Raw genomic sequence first — 18306 nt, 5'->3', positions numbered from 1 at the left:
GTAATTTACCTCAGTGGCGAATCGTACAATGAGGTTCTGAGGACGGGCCTACCTGCATATTTTCTTTATCTTTGATTTTTTTAATAAAATAAAGTCAATACTTCAAAATTTCTTTTTTTTTCGATAAAAAATAGTAGGTTGGAAACACTTGGAGACCCTTCCGTCTGAGCCTCACCAAATCGCTAAACAGGCTTACGGACTAGGCTGGTCAGGAAGCGAAGCTGGGGATTGCGCGCACTGTTCGGAAGGTGCGAAGGCTCGCCTCTGGAAGTTTTATTTTAGCGTTGAAGGCATCTTTCAATGATTTCTTTAACATTATTTACGTTATTAAATGATTTCTTTAACATTAAGTAAGACGTTTCTGTGTAGAATTAAGTATTTATATTAATGATAACTTGTTTAATTTAGGTATATACTCTCATCAGTTAATCAGAGTAGCTGTATTTTTTCCCTACGTGGGGCCTGGTTCATAATTGTTTGTAATAGTTTGTAAAATTTAAGTCTGATACATTAAACATACGTATAAATTTACCAAACGCTATCGTACAGGATAAAATAATAATATTTGCAATTTTAGTTGAATTTTCCATTTCATAGAATCAGCGATGGATTTACGATTTTCTTTCGACGGATTCTGCTAACGTTATTTCTGGAAATGTGAAAATTTTGCTATATATATATACTATGTGATCAAAAGTATCCGAACACGTGGCTGAAAATGACTTACAAGTTCCTAGCGCCCTCCATCGGTATTGCTGGAATTCAATATGGTGTTGGCCAGCTTCCACTCTCGCAGGCATACTTTCAATCAGGTACTGGAAGATATCTTGGGGAATGGCAGCCCATTCTTCACGGAGTGCTGAACTGACGAGACGTATCGATGTAGGTCGGTGAGGCCTGGCACGAAGTCGGCGTTCCAAAACATCCCAAAGGTGGGACATTCCATGTGAAATCAAATAATGAAATGGCAAAATCTGACCTGACGATCTTAGATTTTTGTAAAAATTGGTGTACAGCTTTATTATGGCGGGAGATGAAAAATCCCAAATATTACCTCTCTCCTCCTGAAAGTGGTCCCATACAGGGTGTTCAAAAATAAAAAAGGGTATTTTTTCAGTTACAGTAATTATTAAAAATTGTTATAAAATGGTTAATATGTGCACTTGATACGTAAAAGAAACAACATTGGAGAGCTTATAGACTGCTCTACAAGTTGTAGTGTATTAAGCTACCAGTAAAATTAAAAATAACACTTCAAAAATTAAAATTAAAATTTGAATTTTGAATTTTGCATAGAAATGTCCCTCTGAATTTTGTTCAAAATTGTCCAGATTGTAGTCTCATATGTGTACTAAAACACCAGAATGTTGCATCTTGGGCACACTCAATGTTAGCCGATTAAAAAATCAATATAAACCAAACAATACATGATATTGACCATGTGAATATCTGGGTTCAGATCGATAACCATTTGCCTGGAGCTATTTACCTGCAGCATCAAAGGAATTTATATTCAAACTGTACTTAATACAGATCATTATTCTTGTTAGTCAGTATGGATGTTTCTAAATTTATGTTGGCTACATTGATACATGTTATTTTCATTCCTTTGTTTTTTGATTGCTATTACAGAACATATTAAGAAAGGAAGGGATATATTTTCCTTCCTTTCACAATATTTGTATCAAATGTGTTTTGAAACACAGTGACACTGCTCACAGTCACTTCACACACTTTCAGCAGAAACAATTAGTCAATAAGTTCTTTTTCCTATTTCAATTATCCACTTCCTATTTCTATCTGTGATAGAAATCCTGAAACAAAGGAATGAAAATAACATGTATCAATGTAGCCAATGTAAATTTAGAAATATCCATACTGACTAACAAGAATAATGACTTGTATGGAGGACTGTTCGGAAACTTAATACCTCTCTAAATAACTCGAAAGGTAGATAATTGTGTAAATTCAAATGAATACATCAAGAAACAAATGAAACTGAATATGAATTCCTTTGTTGCTGCAGGTAAATAACTCCAGGCAAATGGTTATCGATCTGAACCAAGATATTCACATGGTCAATATCGTGGATTGCTTGGTTTATGTTGAATTTTGAGTCGGATCCCATTGAGTGTGCCCAAGATGTCCAATGCAGAGGGACATTTCTATGCCAAATTCAAAATTCAAATTTAAATTTGAATTTTTAAAGTGTTATTTTTTTATTTTACAGGTTTCTTCATTATAGTACAACTTGTAGCGCAATCTTTACGCTTTCCAATGGTATTTGTTTCACGTCTTTAGTGCACATAGTAACCATTTTATGACAACTTTTAATAAATACTGTAACTGCAAAAACTCATTATTTGACATTTTGTACACCCTGTATGGAGACACTTTCAGGGAGGAGAGGTAATATTTGGGATTTTTCATCTCCCACTGTAATAAAGCTGTACACCAATTTTTACAAAAATCTGAGATGATCAAGTCTCATGACTTGTTGATTTGAAGTGGAATGTCCCAGGTGTTCTATAGGGTTCAAGTCAGGACTCTGTCCAGGCCAGTCCATTACAGAGATGTTACGGTCGTGTAACCATTCCGCCACAGGCCCTGCAGTATGAGCAGGGGCTCGATCGTGTTGAAAGATTCAATCGCCATCCCCGAATTTCTCTTCGGCAGTGGGAAGCACGAAGGTGCTTAAAACACCAATGTCGGCCTGCGCTGTGAGAGTGCCACGCAAATCAACACGGGGTGCAAGACCCCTCCAAGAAAAAACACGACCACACCATAACACCACCACCTCCGAATTTTACTATTGGCACTACACACGCTGACAGATAACGTTCACCGGGCATTCGCCATACCCACATCATGCCATCAGATCACGACATTGTGTACCGTGATTCGTCACTCCAAACAACGTGTTTCCCTTGTTCAATCGTCCAATGTTTACACTCCTTACACCAAGCAGGGCGTCGTATGGCATTTACCTGTGCGATATGTGGCTTATGAGCTACCGCTCGACCATGAAATCCAAGTATTCTCACCTCACGCTTAACTGTCATAGTACTTGGAGTGGAGCCTGATGCAGTTTGAAATTCCTGTGTGATAGTTTGGATACATGTCTACCTATTACACTTTACGACCTTCTTCAACTGTCGGCGGTCTCTGTCAGTCCACAGACGAGGTTGGCCTGTACGCTTTTGTGCTGTACTTGTTCCTTCACGTTTTGAACTTCACTATCACATCAGACACAGTGGACCTAGAGATGTTTAGGAGTGTGGAAATCTCGCGTACAGACTTCTGATACAAGTGACACCCAATCACCTGACCACGTTCTAAGTTCGTGAGTTCCCCGTTCTGCATTCTCACGATATCTAATGACAACTGAGGTCGCTGATAATTAGTACCTGGCAGTAGGTGGCAGTAGAATGCACCTAAAATGAAAAACGTTTTTTGGGGTGTCCAGATACCTTTGATCACATAGTGTTTATAAAACAATAAAAAAGACGATAAAATTTCGGTGAGTGTTTAAGCCGCAAAGCAACCCCCTTAAATATGCCACTGCATACAATACAGTATTAAGTATCTTGCGTTGATTCAAATGAAATTCCTTCTTACCATCAACAATTCTATTGAAGTCATTATTACGTAATGCATAATTTAAATGCAGTATTGTAATTACTTCAAAGTGGGAGATGCAAGTAACAAACGCTTATTCAAGAAATTTGACAGCTAACTGTAAGAATGTACTTTATTTTTTTCTCCCTTTATTTTCAAATATGCAGGAGATGCCCCGTATAGTGTAATCGCTAAGGCTGTCGCCTTCGCTGCGAGTGGTCCCGGTTTCGATTCCCGGTGGGAGCACTCGGTCGAAAAATTGTGAAACGCTTTTTCAGGCCAGCCACCCTGAACAAGGTTTTTCTTGGTTTAGCTCATTCACACCAGGCAAATGCTGGGCTGGTACCTAACTTATATGTCCCAGGCCGCTTTCTTCTTTCCCCAATCCTTTCTTCCTTCCCTTTCACTGGATACTGCTCTCCGAGGGACGTCATTCTTCAAACGTCACGGGTTAAATTGCCTTAGATGCCGAAAGACCAGAAATTAATTCATAATTGTAATCCTAATCAAATATGCAGGAAATGAAAACAGGAAGTGAGGAGGAAATTCCCCACTGTAAATCCCAGAGAGAAGAAAATATGAATTGGACTTCAAAATATTTGTAGTGGAGCTAAATGGGAATATTAGTTTATCGGGCATACCCTACTTGTGGGATTACACTTCGCCACTGATTTACCTGTACCAAAGGTCTAGAACTAAACAATGATGACCTCAGGAGGGGGGTGTTAAATGTTAACATGGCTCTCCTAAAAAAGGGTGATTCATATTTAAGTCTTATAGTCATCGACTCATCCACTCTGACGTAGTTCTTTTTCTGTATTTTTTTAGCCCTCTTATAAGAAAAAATGACTAATGTAAAGGATCACGCTGTGCGTATGTGTGTGTCTATGCCATTCGAAGGGCTCAAGATGAGATTTGGCACACACCCTAAATTATTTCCTCGGAGAACACAACCAGCACCACAAAAGTTGTCACTCGCACTATTTCATTTTAAAATAGTAGCCAATAGAAAATGGAGACCAACGGGAAAGTGACGAACTATAATCGCAATAATATTCTAAACTGGTGAACCGAATCGATGATACTTTGGACAACTACTGACTTTAGTCACATATAGGTTATAGGGGCGGACGCCAAAGGGAATGTTCGAAAAATTAAGAAATAACAGTACTTGCAACACTGTCTTCGGAGGGGGATAGGTCCAGTTACTGCGGTACGTGGTCATAGGCTTTTCAAAATGGCAGCAAAAAAGGAAATGACAGGCATAGAAAAAATGAAATGAAATGAATTATTTGAGTTTTACGTCCGACGGTTATGCCGGTTAGGCTAAAGGAGACGGTAATGATTAGTAATGAATGAAATGGTGGAATGAAGAAAGTGGTAGGAAACGGAAGAACCCCGAGAAAATCTGCGCACACGGTGTTTGTCCACCACAAAGCTCACTTGACAGCCTTAGAAGTGCGCACTACAAATAAGAGGGCGATCCCAATTCTCAATTCCTAATCGTTACGTATTAGCGAGGTACGTGATCGTAGACATTTCAAGAGTTCTGTACGGAAGAAAATGACGGGGAAATAAAATGGCGGCGTAAAGGAAAATAAATACACTGACGAAAAAATGGTCCTAACTAGTTTTTCACTCATATGCAGTAAGTATTTGGTAGAAAGACATCTTTGGTAATCTTAATGAAATTTATTTTTCTGTTACTATCTCAGTATCCACCTTTCTGATTCTGGTTAAAATTCAATTCGGTAGTGACATCAAGGAGAACCTGACTCAGGGTGACTGTCCTGAGCTTTTGCAGTTTTCCAACTGACTGTCTATATCGGGAATCAAACCAGAGACTAAATGTAAGAATATTAGCCCCTCCTACGCGGGATCACACCTACGAATAAATGTAAAGTACACTCATAATATGTGACCAGTCTTTAACCCATCGTAAACTCTACTTTCTTTCTTGATTTAAGTTTTTCAGATTTCCATAAATGTCAGGAAAGTCAAAAAATATTTTTCTTTTCTGTATTTGCTTGTTACCTTATAATTGCATAAAACAGCTCTCCCAATTGGGAGAAAAGTTTTGAAGTTTCCATGTTGCCCACCAACCTGTTGTTGAGGTGAACAAGATTTACTTGAAACTTAGAAAATTGCTTACTGAAACAATTTTTATACTTGATACGTTCCTTATTTCCAAAGAATATATTTTGACGTTGTGGGTTAGAAAATGAATTCTCAAGAAAGTTATGCTGGTATATGCTGAATTGTATTTTGAAATTTGTAGAAAAATATTTAAAGGAATTATTCCAGTAACATATACTGTTCATTTATTCAATATATTTTAAAAGTTAGATTGGAGCTGGTTAACAATAAATTCCGGCTGAGCTATGATGAAAGTTCATTTACTTCTTAATAACCATAACATTAATCTCGTAGTGGACAGTTCCTATCAACGTATTCCTTTAAAATATGTTAACTTGTACCATAAGAAATGTTATTACCTTATTTTTAAATGTATTTTCACCTTAAACAAAAATAAGAGGTGGAAATCACGTCATCTTTTAAGTGCTGCTGCCTTTTGATTTTGAGATATACCCAATTTATTCGATAGTGTACTAATGTACTAACGACGTAAATTCAACTCTAGATATATCATGGGAGAGTCATGTCTTCCCCTCTTCCCTAAGAAAAGCATGAAATAAAACTAATAATCTTAATGTGTATTTAGTTTTCGGATATTGACCATAGTCTGAGTCAGGGGCGTAACTACTATGGCGCGGAACCCCGCAATGCGAGGAGCTTTGACACTTCCAAGCGGGGCCCTTCACACTAGTCTCCTCATAGGTCGAAGCAGCATGCTTTTCATTTTTGTATTACTCGGCAATGTTCTTCCACCCTCCCCTTTTTTGGGTATTTTTGGGGGGCTTGACGTGTAGGTCAAGCACCGCGAACAGAAAAGAGGGAACATCTGTAACATCTATCTATAATATCTATAATAAACTATTTGACGTACTAAATTCATTGCTACACTGTCATTTTACATCTTTGCGTGATACAGTATCCACATTTTTCTTTCTGTTTCCTGTCCGTATAATTCATCTCACTGATGATGAAATTCTAAGGACACAGATATTTCAAACAACTTAGGGTTGTGATATTGGTTCTTCGTTTGCGATGGAAGTCATTTGCTTTGTGAAACAGTTGAAGTCTGAAATAAGTGTTCAGAATTCTGTGTTTAACCTAACGAGGCTCTCAATTGTGAAATATAAGTCATTGGCGTCTACTTTTTAAGAACTTATTACTGCGTATTTGTTGTTCTTGAGGCTCCCTGTCTCTGTCAGTTCTGCGGAGAGGTCGTTCCCAAAAATGTAATAAATAACAAAAATAAAAATTAAAAAATTGAGAAGCACAATAGACCAAAAATTGATTAAGTAATATAGCACTGCTCTCAGTAAATGTGGACGAAGCTTAAAAAAATAGATGTACGGGAGTTAGTAAAGGATTTTGCTAACAGGAAAGCAATAAGAAAACCATTCAATTAATTCCTGCTACACTTCATGAAAAATGATGCCACTGACTGCAAAGAGATAAGTCCATCTTCCATTCTGAAGCTTATTGAATAAATTATATGCATGTCAAACTGGTTTACATTTATGAATATTTATGCCTAGTAGTTCTATGCACTTAACTCATTATTTACAGATACAGGGAACTATGGTTAGTTTTTATATCATCTATCATTTCACAAGAAATGTTAAGGCCCATAAAACGTAGTTACGCCACTGGTCTGACTCTAAGAAATATGCATTAAAAAGGCTAGATAATACATTTAGTTTTGCAGGTTATTCAGCACAAGTTAAGACCGATAGAATTATCTCCAAAATAGAGTATTCAATACCTTTGTTTAGTTGCATTTCTTTGAGAATGGGGATAGAAACAAGGGCATAAGTGATCTTGCTGGCTAAAAAGTGACGAATCAATTAACAAATTTATGTCACTAATTTAAGATTTTATAATTTCGTAATAAACAAAGCGTAGCAATAATTTTACTGTTTCTTAATAATACCAATTACATTTTAGAGCAAAGGCTTAAAGTACAATTTTATGCTCCTACAAAAAGTAATAAAAATAATTGTTCTGATTGGACGAACTCGGAATCACCTCATAGTGATTTTTTTTTAAAGAAGAGGATTTGAGTATTAAACAAGGAATGAGTTTTCGTATAGCATATAAATTTTTGTTGAAGTATTTATTTATTTATTTATAGGGCATAATTCATTCCATTAGTATTGATAATCAATTAGTTGCATATTGAACTGCCCTCTCTCTCGGCAAGTGATTTGCTGAAAACAAGTGCAAACATAAATAACGTAAGTTGGAAAATGTGATATAAACAAAATAAGTAGTGCTAAATAGAACAAGTACATTCAAAAGTGCTGAAATAGATATATGTTCATGATCGTAAATAGTAAATAAACACTGAATGATATTGAACTGTGGAAAAGGTATATATCATGAGGAAAGTATTAACAAGAAACAAACGAAAAAATGGTGAAAGTATATACAGTTATAAAGGATATATAAGAGTACATGGTGAACATAATTGGAATTGTAATTACTTTAACATGATTGATGAGATAAAAGTGCATTATACGCCACAACACAGTGAGATGATTAATAGTAACGAATGCATGTTAATCTTCTGTCTTGGGGCGTCTCAGGATTGAGGTAGACATGGGGAGCCCAGATTATTGGTGAGGGAGAACAGTGCAGCTATGGAAAAAGATGAGGGACGGCTTGATTAATGTTTTGGCGTTGAAAGAATCTGCGATGAAAGTGATCCATAGGAAGATTATTTACGTGAAGTGTGATCAATATATTTAACGGTGCATGACATTATTTGAAAGAGGAATCCTGCTCAGAGTCTATGATGACTGTGTCCAAAAAAATATCTTTATGAGATCCTAGGCATTTGGCTATGTATCGTTTACGTAAGAATGAAATATGTTCTACAAATGGTGGAAAGTCTATTCTATTGTACAGTTCTCGGTTAGGATATGGTAGTTTGATGCGGTATGCTAAGCGTACTGCATGGCGCTTCATAAATTTGAGCCTACTTAGATTGAGCTGGAGACCAAGCAATATGGCCAAATGTATGAACGCTGCGCATGAACGCTTTATATCTGTTGATAAGCAATTCTGAGTTTAGTTCCCAATGCTGCCCTACGAGCCTGCGAAGTAATTGCTGCCATTTTTTTTGCTTTAAGTACAAGTTTCTGAAAATGAGCAATCGATTGTAATTTATTATCGTACGATATTCCTAGATATGTAACTGATTTAGATTATTCTAATCTGTGTGTTCCGACAGTAAATATCTAGGAGATTAGAGTTATGGTGAACTTTTTTGCGGCATTTAGGTGGCATGATGACTAGGGTTGAGTTTTCTCTTCGTTGACGGCGAGCTTCCATTTCGTACACCACGCAAGAAAATTATTAACTGTAAGTTATAAGGTTCTATTAATTTGTTGTATAGTTGTTCCGAGAGTTAAGAAAGTGGTATCATCGTCATGTTGGAATAAATAGGTAGGAGGACCAACTACTGGCACGTCTGATGCATATGAAATGTAAAGAAGAGGTGACAGGTTGGACCTTTGAGGCATCCAGTATATTGAAATATAGGATGAGAGATGGAATTGTTGATGAAGACATATAAGATTCGATTGAGCATGAATGAGAAAATTACTCTAACGTAAGTGAGAGGAAGTCCAAATTTAAGCAATTTATAAAATAAACCATAGTGCCAAATTCGATCAAATAATTTCTCCAAATACATTAAAATTAGACAAGATGGTAGTGATCTGTTATACTGGTTTACAATTGTAGTCATTAGTCGAAGCAACTGATCATTAATGTTATATGATTGTCGAAATTCGGTTTGGAAAGTGGGAAGGAGTTGACGGTCATATAAATATGGATGTAGACGTTTCACTAGAATGTTTTTCCAATACTTTCCCCAGTGTTGCAGTTAGTTGTATCGACCTATAGGAACTTACAGAATACGGAGGCTTGTTCGGTTTTAGGAACATACATATTTCAGAAACCTTCCATTCGACTGGACAATATCCTGTATGGACAATAAAAGTATAGATTGTAGCAAGAAGGAGAAAAAACTGCACTGAGCATTCCTTTATAAGTCGGTAAAATATTATGTGCAGTTGACGATTGCAATAACTGAGTGATGTTTTCTTCAGAGAATCTAGGATTATCTTGATGTGGTTCTACAGATGGAGTGAACACAGCTTTTGAGAGGCAAAAGCATTGGCTTTATCGTTATTTGAATGTAAAGGATCGTTGTTCTGAAACAGTGGATATCTTGTTGTTTGCTGTAATGACAACTGATGGAACTTTTTCCAATAACGTGTGGGATGAATTTCGTCGTTCGGTTGATTGCATGTGTTGTGCCGTATGGGCAACAATAAAGTTGTGCACAGTACGTTGCCATCTACGTGCCTGTGTTATATATTCAGGATTACGAGAACACTCATATTGTCTACAATAATGACGATATTTTCTGACTAAATGCAAATATTGCGGAGGTAAAATAGGCTGATAAGTTTTACAGTGATAAGTAGAAATATTGTTACATGCGCTGGCGGTGATAACCTTCCTGAGTGTAGTTATCGTTGTGTTAAGAGTTTCCTCCGTATCCGATGGAAGTAAATTTTCTAAAGCAGCGTCAATATCCGAGCGAAATTTCTGCCAACTCGTTTTTCACATAAGTATATGGTGCGTTGTGCTGTCGGAGAAATATTTTCACGTATATCGTTGACCGTGATTTTCACCGGCAAATGATCGCTACCTATACAATCTAAGACTTCGATATGACACCTGTCTATGAGTGAAGTGGTAGAAAGAACAACATCCGCTGTAGTTTGGCTACTTGGTCTGATGTGCTGTGAGAGGGGATATATGTTACAATGTATGTGAACTGCTATACGATCAACAAAATGAGTTTTTTCCCACTTGGAAGACTCATTCAAAGCGAAAATGTCAATACATCCTTCTAGTAGCAAGTGTTAGAAAAGAAAATGGAATGAAATATTTGAGTCTTACGTCCCACGGTTATGCTGGTTAGACTAAAGGAGACGGTGATGACGAGTAATGAATGAAATGGTGGAATGAAGAAAGTGGGAAGAAACGGGAGAATCCCGAGATAACCCACGCATACGGTGTTTGTCCACCACAAAGTTCACTTGGCAGGGACTGAGATCGAACTTGGGACCCCAAGCACCAGAGGTGAACGCTCTACCACTGAGCCACCGCGGCCCCCCTGTTGGAAAAGAGTTTTATGTTATTGCAATGATCGAATGCCCATAAATAAGAAAGCCAAACCCATGACGATGACGTCATCTATTTTCTTAGACAGTGGTTTCTTTTAGAGATACTGTATCTGAAAGTGAACATAGTTCCCGGAATATGTGGCATACAGATTGATATTAAAAATGCTCGTGGCAATAGCGATAACATGTTTGAGGATGTACTGTCGTTGAAAAGGAAAAATATTCTGGAGAACAAGAGTAAAATATCGGAGGAAATTTTCAACTGTAAGAACTGATGTGATTGATTGGTTTGCATGAACTGGTGGATCAGTTGTACGCAATGAAACTGTGAGTTCAGGATGATCTGTTGGTGGAGCTGGCTTAGCTTTACATTTGTAGCTTAACGTAGTGTATGACCCGGGACATACAGAGCAGTGAGCAGGCCTTTGATGATTCAGTGTCTAGTCTCGTGCTGCTCGCATATTTTCGAAATACACTCAGCCCTAGCCAGAAGGCATTAGGTTTGGCAACATCGCACGGAAACGAATGCTCAATTGCATTCTAACCAGTTCCTACTATTATTATTATTATTATTATTATTATTATTATTATTATTATTATTATTATTATTATTATTATTATTATTATTACTTTTTGTAATTTAGTATCTTGCAAATTTTGTGAACATAAATATTTATGTACAAATGTTGATAAAATGGTGAGACATGTATCTTCTGGCAGTTACCCAATCTAATTTGTTTATAACATGTAAAAATTTAATATGTTTGTAATATCAGTAGTAGAGTAAAATTTAGAAAATTCACTTACTTGTAAATTTAAACTGTTTAGCAGTGTAAAAATATGTGGAATTACTATACTATTTTTTCCATATATTTACTTTCATAGAACATATTGTAAGTAAATACACATTTATGCGTACTTTCTAAATATAATAAAATATTAATAAATAACATAGTACCGTTCAGAATATACATTTTAAAGAATACTCTGTAGACAACTGTAATAATATACTGTGATAAAAAGCGAATTTAATTTTGAAATTATAATGTAATAGTAGAATGCAATTTTCTTTGTGATTGTACATAAATTCCCGGAAAATTCCCATTTTGGGAATCTTCCCGGGAATATTCCCAAAAACTATCTTCCCGGGAATTTACCCATCACCATAGTGCCACTCATTGAAGCAAAAAGGTAGAGAAAAATATATATTTCGAGATTTTTGGTATTATTTTTCGAGTAGGGATAAAGGAAATTTACGTGAAGATTGACAGCATACAAATGTTGTTTGTTATACTGTTTTTCATGAATTACAACGACTTTCTATTATGAGCTGGAAGTAGGCTAATAATGTTTCGATAAATTTGAATTAAAATCAAATTGAATTGTTAATTTTTAAATTTAATTAAAACGTGCATGTTAGAATGAAAGTATTTTATCCGAGAAATTACGAATCTTAGACAAAAGCATCATTGAACGAAAGTTGTAGAATACTGCGTAGATTTAAAAATCATGAACCAAAGGTGGAAAACCACCAAACGAGGAACAGGGAATTTCTAGAACATACGACACGAAATAACCAAAGAATGCAGTTTATCTGCAGCAGCGCGCGAGAAATAGCATAAGCTACTATAAGCGAGAGGTAGGAATAAACCTACAGCGCGTTCATTCTACTAGCACAAACAGTGTGCCAAATCAAGAATAAGAAATTACCTATATCTCAAAATCAACTGACAGTGAACTTGGTTCTCTCTGCTCCTACATCATACAATTATTGGTATAAATACATCGTATTTTGCATTCAAACATTTTGTTTGGGTCGATTTCCAAGGTTTTGTTACAAACTTTGATGCAATACCGCTTTAAAATAGATATATCTTCACAAGTACAATTTTATTCCTTAGTATTAAGTAGTAAGAATCCCTTGATGTTATTAGTTTAAACAACTATGCACCAAGGCTAAACGTGGCGGTGAAAATAATATGTATGTATGATAATGGCAGAATAACTAAAGTGAGACGGAACAGAGAAACTCCGGGTGAACCCGTTGAAAGTGTGTTTCTCTGCTACAAAGCTCACTTGATTTGTACTGGTATCTAACAAGGGACTTTAAACACCAGAGATGAGCGCTCTTCAACTGAACAAGATATTATGCAAAATAAAAGGATTCACTATCTTAAGATAGATAGAAAACCTCCTGAAATTGTTTGAAGTTGAGAGCTTCTAGCCTTGACCAACTTCTGTGTAGACTACTACTACATCTACAAATTATTGTTATTATTTGATCTCCAAACCAGTAAAAATAGATAATTCTTAAATAAATCTGAATATAGTAATTATAGCAGTTGAAGTAATGTAAATTCTCTAATTGATCCACGTGTTTGATCATCTCAGTGTCACACATAAACATTATTTTAGAAGCCTTTAATTTAGAATCAATTTAATACATAGGATTTGCTGTAATACACACGATCCTTGACCATGCCCAACAACCAAAAATCATATGGTTTCAGGTTCCGGAAACGCGCTGACCATGGGAGAGGATCATCTCTACCAATCCACGTTTACCGAATATCGACACGCCGTGATTTAACCAGCTAAACGGAAACATAAACAACATCCCTTTTAATATTAACATATTTTTCCCTCACCCTGTGTATATGCATTTACCAAATTTTCAAATTTAGTATTTGAGACAAATTTAACCTTGTGTAGATTTGTATGCCTTCTAAAGACGGCCGAATTTGACTCATCGTGTTTAGTAAAAAGAATGATCATTAAATATATTTTATAGAATAACGACTTATCACCTGTAAGATTTCGCTCAAGTACATCAGGATTACATCCAAGTAGTCAGTTTGAAATATGGTATAACAATCTGTAGAAACGTTCCACATTTATCAGTGAATGAATTAAAGCAAATTAATATCCCAATGATGAAGTCGAATATAAACGCCTGCTTAAGATCAACCTTAGTAAGCTTCGATTTCACTTTAGTCGATTTTCAGAGATGCACTAAAATCTCGTCGATCATTATTAAGCGTAGGACAAGCTACAAAGGAAAATCATTGTCTGTTGAGACTACGGCTAAGGAGAGCTCAAGAGAATTGGAGCACATATCTAAAATCTATCGGAATAATCAGTAATTCTTTACAGGATTGTTCTCGAAGTGAATTTTCGCCTAGACTTCCCTACTTCAAAAGTGCTACTCATTATTCACCAATCTTTATAGGCAAAAGAACTGTTTTTCGAGAATCTGAAGCGAAGTAAATAAACCGTCTGAATGTTCTTAAAATATTGTTGAAGGACACTTAGAGAGTGAAAGATGTGTGATAGATGTCTCTTTCCATCTTAATTTCATCCACTATTATATTGTTTTAGTCACCGTATACGTAGACATTTTCCACATTATTTCTGCTCAACTTAGAATCGCGACAAGCTCCACAACGTGAGGCTCGTATGCTTGGTGAAGATAATAAGTGTGAAAAGTATTTAAATTGTCTATCAACGAACGATGACAGAGATGTCTAAAGATTTCTTCATATGTGCTATACGGAACACTCACATTCAAGCAACCATCAATAAATCAGTTTACTGCGCATGATATGCGTACTAAGTATAAAAATTCCTTGATGAAAGAGAAGTGTGAACACAACGGGAGAGTATTCTTGTTTCTAACTGAAAGTGATCGGTTTCTGCAGGTAAACCCGAAAAGAGTGGAATTGAATCAACCACTAAGCAGTCAGGAATCAGGTCAAATCCGACTTCTCCGAAATGTACAACAGTTGAAAATAATAGCTGTCATGAGTGTTATACAGAAAACTGATATAATGATATAACTACTCATGTGTAAGCAACATTCGCGCAATCTCCTGAGCCTACACTACACTGGGTTATAAGGAGAATTCTATTAAGTTTCCTCTGTAGGACGTGAATGGAATATCTGAAGAAGCAACTAATCTGGTTGAAAAGTTTCACTACAACTTAATGGAAAAGTACACATAGACATAATTATAATTAGAACTTGTGTGGTGGGAGTTCTGTCCTTTGGGTGATACATATTATGTGAATATTGATGTAGAAGCAAAAAAATCCTTTACTTAATTGGCAAATCATTAATCGTGTATGAATGTGATGTAATACATCATTCTATACTTAAACTTCATGATGACTTCAGGCAATTAATGTACGATGATGAATCTAATGTACAAGCAAGAAACGAAAACAAAGAGTATATTAAGGAACTAAACAAGATTTATATAGGTAGAAGAGAGGTAACAATCTATAGGAGAGTCAACGACATGGTCAGTGGGCTGATACAGAGCCTTGCTTTATTGGATAGGTGCTGTTTAAAAAGAAGAAGTCGAAGCTTCTATTACCGTAAGACTTTCAAACTTCGATATACAACTTTCAGGGATGAATAACACTCATAGATTTTCACTCTGGGATTCACTAAAAAAGTCAGAGATTACAGAAACTGCTGCTCAGATTGCTCTGTGAAAAAGATATTTCTCACAATAGTGGGAGCTTATAATGAATGCATGTATTGTAAAAGACTTTTATTAGATTTTCAAACTATACTATCCTCAAATATGTGAACACAAAAAAGTAGTCACACAGGTTTCGGGATTCCCCTCAGAGACACAACTGTACAGGACAACCCTTTCAATTATCCGTAGCTGTGTAAGCGAAAACTGTTTTAGCTTAAGTGGATTGTTCGAACCGCAGTGATCCATGTAAAAAACAATCCTGAGAAACTGCGCGCTTGTAACTGTACAAGCTGGCTCTACAATATGTGTTGGGTGTAAAGGAATTTCTCTTCAATTTGGTTCGTTTTGAGATGTGAATATCAGTGTTGTGTCTGTGTTAGAAAAAATTAATAAACATTTATGAAAGCGAACCTTGTTTATAGTTATCAAAGATCAAGGATATTCATATATCCTCAAGGGTAGGTCTCAACAGTTCTTCTTCTGAGGGTTGCCGGATAGTGTGTAGCTGCTCTTATAGAACTTCTTTGTAAGTCCGTCTGTCGATAGATGTCAAAAGAAAACAGTAAAGAAATATAAAGAAACAGTTCAATCTCTTCTCTTAACACTCTATTGAAACCAAAGGAGTTGAAATTAGCCAATTTAGGTTTAAGCGTTGATTCAAACACGCAATGCACAGCAATAAATAGAGAACTGTCTGCAGAAAAGGATTCAGAACTCCAAGCATAGATTGAATCTACAATCTTATCATCTCTCTACTGAAAGAAAAAATCAGAAATCTACTATTACCTTCAGTTTTAATATTGGTAAGAATAAAGCAAAACCGGTAAAAGAGCGTCTTAATAATATGTTTCATCTCAAGCTCATTATCCTATTTAAACCGGAAGTGGTAGAGATCTATGATTTCCAGTTTCATCAGAGTTTGCCATAGATAAAAACCATGATAAATTGCGAGAAGCTGTTTTTAGAGAGTTTGGTTTACAGAAACTCTTTTATATATTCACCTTGTTTATCCCTATATCCGTCCATCCGTCCAGAAGACTAAAAGTTGAAGAATATTTTTAATTGAAGCGTCGTCAATTTTGACCACAATGTAAAGGACCAAAAATAGGAATTTTATAAGATAGATCGACGTACTATTAAATCAACCATTTCCGGTCCTCCCGTCAATCCCTAAAGAGCACAAACGGTAATAGAGAGCTGGGTCTGTTTCCTGCAAATCAGGTACGAATACAGGAATTTGTTCCAGGGGCGGGTCAAAATTAGGATTAAATTAAATTATGTTAAATCACATATCGAGACAAGTAATCATATAGTTGCATAAATATGTTATGATGTGTGCTAACCTACATACGATAGAGACATCCCTTAGACATCTAAAACAATAAGTTCCCTGTCAGTAAACTTTAATGTGTTTAACTTAACTTCCTGCATGACATTCCTGGTTCTTTGAGTGAATATCACAGAGTGTCTTTTGGACGTTGAAATATTGCCTCGAGAGACGCACATCCGATTCAGACCAAACGGAAATTTAGTGAAAATTTGGATTATCTTTAGAGATGTAGTGTTGCCCACGATACGAGACTAAAAATAAGGTTTTGTTGTGCTATAAATTTGTGGAAATCTCGTGTGGTCTCAGTTAACGAAGGATTTCAAAGGACATCTATTCTCGATAAGATTTTCTCCTTCCATGTCGAAAACTTCTCCTATCGCTTTATAAATCCATGTACTTGACTTAAGGAATTAGTTTCTATAGCATTTTGCAGTTAATAATAAGAGAAAAAATAAAACGAAATGAAATTTTTGAGTTTTACGTCCCACGTTTATGCCGGTTAGGCTAAAGGAGATGTTGATGATGAATAAGGAATGAAATGATTGGATGGAGAAAGTTTGAGGAAACGGGAGAACGCCGGAGACATACACGCACAAGGTTTTTGTCCACCACAATGTTCACTGGGCGGAGGCTGGGATCGAACCCGGAACCCCAAACACCACAGGTGAACGCTTTACCACTGAGCCACCGCGGTAGGTCATGGTACGCCATTACTTACACACATTTTCTTTAATATATCGGCAACCATTTATCATAGAAAAACCAAACGGCCAAAAATCAAGGGACAGAATCGTAGCCGCAGCTTAATAAAAGGATGATTATTTTTTTCTTCAACTGTCATGCATATAAAATATTATCTGTAATTCTTCACTTTATTGAAATAACATTTATTTAAATAATGAAAACCCAATGAATCATGTAAGACTGTAATAGTAAACATATATTTTACATTTTGATATTTCCTAAAAACATTGTTATCAATATTTCAGAATTAAAATAAATAAATATTTATATAACACTCAAAATAAAAGACTGCTATATGCTAACTCATAAGGAAGACTAACAAATATCAAATAACATCAGAGCTACTTTTCGTACTTAAAATGAATGGTGTTACAGTTATATGCTGAACGTATTTTAAATGTATTAAATGTATAATAAATATTAGTACCCAATATTTTCATATGGGTGTTTGTGTAACTGATTAAGAGCAAGTCTGCTATTTTATAACATTTTTACCTTTTATTGGGTTTTCAGTATTTCAAAAAGAAACAAATGAGTACATTGAAAAATTATAGATTATATTATAAAATAAATGACAATTGAACGAAAAATAATCATACATGATGTGCACTGGTACATCCAATATATAGTCCTATGATTCTGTGCCTTGGATTTTGTCCGTCTCGTCAAAATTTTCCTTGGATTTTGACAGCTTAGATTTTGTCTTCGCCCTTGTTAATGCAGTCATGGAATACATAAGTTCCGATTTGCATAAAAATACGCTAGAAGTATTTCGATGCTGCATTTCTCTAAA

The sequence above is a fragment of the Thermobia domestica genome, chromosome 14 (genome assembly GCF_964235325.1).
Source record: "Thermobia domestica chromosome 14, izTheDome1.hap1.1, whole genome shotgun sequence".
Classification (NCBI taxonomy): domain Eukaryota; kingdom Metazoa; phylum Arthropoda; class Insecta; order Zygentoma; family Lepismatidae; genus Thermobia; species Thermobia domestica.
Note: the sequence above shows the minus strand (reverse complement) of the source record.